Raw genomic sequence first — 3,890 nt, 5'->3', positions numbered from 1 at the left:
GACTGACCAGAGCAGTTTAAAAAGCAGTATCAGTCAAAAGACAGACAGTGAGGTATCAGATTTAGATTGTATTGAGTATACAGTCCACACCATATCTAGTTTGACAGTGAAGCTAACATTTTAAATGTGGCTCTATACTCCAGCATTTTGGATTTGAGATCAAATGTTTCATATGAGGTGACAGTATATAATGTCACCTTTTATTTGAGGGTATTTTAATACATATCTGTTTCACCATTTAGAAATGAAAGCACTTTATGTATCTAGTCCCCCTATTTGACGAAGTCATAAGTATTCTGACCATTTCACTTATAGTGTATTAAAGTAGTCAAAAGTTGAGTATTTGGTCCCAAACTCGTTGGTTGCATTTGCAGTTTGTTTTGGTTGTGTTTTGGGTTATGTTTTGTCCAATAGTAACTGAATGGTGGATGATGACTGGAGTAATTTTCTGTCTAAGTGAGTAGATAACATGTTTCTAAACACTACTAACTGAATCCTGATGATTCCATGATTAAGAAAAATTATGAATGAATCATGAATAATAATGAGTGAGAAAGTTACAGAGGCTACAACAAAACATGCTAACCTCTCACCATTACCAATAACAGAGGGGGTATGATCCTTGTTCCTCTGTAACTTTCTCATTCATCATCATTCATGATTCATTAATGATTATTCATAATCATGGTAGCATCCACATGAATGTAGAAGTGTTCAGGAACATCTTCTATTCTTACTGACAATACAAGTGAAGTGACTCCAAAATGACAGGACATTATTCACCATTCAGTTTCTATTGGGGAAAACATCATCCAAAACACAACCAAGACAAACTGCAGATGTTTTCAACAAGTTTGTAGAATCACAAGCTTGATGTAATCACTGCAGGTAAGGAATATTGGACTAAATACTAAACTTATGACTACTTTAATACAATATAAGTGAATATGTCCAAATTATTACGACTTTTTCAAATGGGAGAACTAGACACATAAAGTGCTTTCATTTCCAAACAGTAACACAGATACGTATGAAAATATCATCAAATAAAAGGTGACATTCTGTACTGTCGCCTAATATGAAACATTATATCTCAAATCCAAAATGCTGGAGCATAGCACCAAATGTAAAACTGTAAGCTTCACTGTCCAAACACATATGGTGTGGACTATGTGTGCCTGGTAAACACATGTGGATCTGGTGAACAGTTCTCACTTGTTGACCAACTACAGGAATACTGACCTCAGAGTCTCCAGTTTACAGTGGGGATTCCCCAGTCCAGCAGAGAGCAGCTTCACTCCTGAATCCTTCAGGTCATTGTTACTCAGATCCAGCTCTCTCAGGTGTGAGGGGTTTGACCTCAGAGCTGAGACCAGAGAATCACAGCCTTCCTCTGTGACTAGACAGCCTGACAGCCTGCAAAGATTCAAATCCTATTAAAACCACACTGCTATTCTTTGGTGGTGAAAATAGTGGCAATATATTTTTTCAACATATTCAGATATATCAGTGTCCTGAAACCTGCCATATCTATTCATATATTAATGAATGTTTCATTATTAGAAATGACCATATATTGATTGTAGAGAGAAACATGTATAGTACACATATTTGAGTAGACTGACCAGAGCAGTTTAAAAAGCAGTATCAGTCAAAAGACAGACAGTGAGGTATCAGATTTAGATTGTATTGAGTATACAGTCCACACCATATCTAGTTTGACAGTGAAGCTAACATTTTAGATGTGGCTCTATACTCCAGCTTTTTGGATTTTAAAACAAATGTTTCATATGAGGTGACAGTATATAATGTCACCTTTTATTTGAGGATATTTAATACATATCTGTTTCACCGTTTAGAAATAAAAGCACTTTATGTATCTAGTCCCCCTATTTGAAGAAGTCATAAGTATTCTGACCAATTCACTTATTGTGTATTAACGTAGTCAAAAGTTGAGTATTTGGTCTCAAACTCATTGGTTGCATTTGCATATTCCTTGCCGACAATAATGACCACAACGTGTATCCAGGTGAACAGTGAGTGCTTAATAAATACATTTGATTGATTGTTAGGTTTAGGGTTTTTATGGCAAAAAACAGTATGGGTTTATGGCACTCTTGCTCCTCCCTGTGGCCGTCTGTGGGTACTACGTAACTCATTCATTACACTTGCTAGGCTCATAATCTGAGGTAGCAACTGCGTCAGATCTACTCCATTAGCTAGACCACCCGATTAGACAACAATTACCCCATTATACCCGTCAAATAAATTGATATTTCTTAATTAAAAAATTTCTTCTGGCTGTTTAAATCAGCCACATCTTGAAAAAGAGGACAGGGACATGCGTTTTATTTGTTTAGATTGTACACTTCTTTCTTAAAACAAATATGGTTAACCATGACCAGAAAATGTTTAATGTTTGATGGCCAGCCATCGCCTCTAAAACTGTGTCTCACCTCACTATTGGTGACCACAACATGTACTCAGGTGAACAGTGAGCGCGCTCACCAAGTAGCCGTAACCTTGTTAATAATAAGTTACCTGAGGTAAACCTACAGGGTTAATGCTCACCAAGTAGCCGTAACCTTGGTAATAATAAGTTACCTGAGGTAAACCTAAAGGGTTAACGCTCACCAAGTAGCCGTAACCTTGTTAATAATAAGTTACCTGAGGTAAACCTACAGGGTTAGCGCTCACCAAGTAGCCGTAACCTTGTTAATAATAAGTTACCTGAGGTAAACCTACAGGGTTAACGCTCACCAAGTAGCCGTAACCTTGTTAATAATAAGTTACCTGAGGTAAACCTACAGGCTTAACGCTCACCAAGTAGCCGTAACCTTGTTAATAATAAGTTACCTGAGGTAAACCTACAGGGTTAACGCTCACCAAGTGGCCGTAACCTTGTTAATAATAACTTACCTGAGGTAAACCTACAGGGTCAACGCTCACCAAGTATCCGTAACCTTGTTAATAATAAGTTACCTGAGGTAAACCTACAGGGTTAATGCTCACCAAGTAGCCATAACCTTGTTAATAATAAGTTACCTGAGGTAAACCTACAGGGTTAACGCAGGCAGGTCTCATTGATAACAATAGTGAAGCTGGCATTGTGACGCAGAACAATGGACTGGGAATAGAACGTTCTGAAGGCGAGTCGGTGCCACAGAGCTCAATAGAACTAATAGGAGCTGGTAGGGTGAAAAATGCCCAAACATAAGGCCTGTTTTTTCGCGATTACCTCATAACTAGGGACAAGGTAATATTATGAAACTGGGCTCCATGGCGGATGCAATGAACTAGTTTTTCTCCGAAAAAAAGCATTATAAAAAATATATTAAAAAGTTTGGTCCTTGGACACAGAGGGGTTAAACACTAAAGTTACCGTCCATTTAGTGAAGAGAGGAGAACCGGACAGAGGGAGCGTAGGCCAGCATCCGTCAACGAGAGAGGGAGAAGCCCTCCACGGGATATAACAGGTGGAAGAAACAACCCGGGAGCTCCATCGGTCCACAAGAAATGCAGGCAGCCGGTGATGATTTAGTGGTAGCTAGGATAACTAGGATGCTGCTGGTAGAGTAGCTAGCTTAGCTAGCTGTACCGACTAGCTTGGCTAGCTAGCAGGTCGTTCGTCTGTCCTTCGAGGATGATGACGAATCCGGTGTACCACACAATTAAACAAGGATAGCGAGTGAAAAGGATCTGGCTACACTCATACTGTCACTGACCATTACGCAAAAAAAGCAAATTGAACAATAAACTTCGGTGTCTCAACACTGTAACGAACTCCGTCGTTGTTCCCCAACATCACCTCAGACCACTCTGCGCGTAACTGGACAATATGCTTGGCGCCAAACCGTACGTGGACGCGGACAGTTCTGTACGGGGACGCG

The sequence above is a fragment of the Coregonus lavaretus genome (genome assembly GCF_964263955.1).
Source record: "Coregonus lavaretus genome assembly, contig: HAP1_SCAFFOLD_612, whole genome shotgun sequence".
Taxonomy (NCBI): domain Eukaryota; kingdom Metazoa; phylum Chordata; class Actinopteri; order Salmoniformes; family Salmonidae; genus Coregonus; species Coregonus lavaretus.
The sequence above is the reverse complement of the archived record's forward strand: the minus strand, read 5'-3'. Positions refer to the sequence as shown.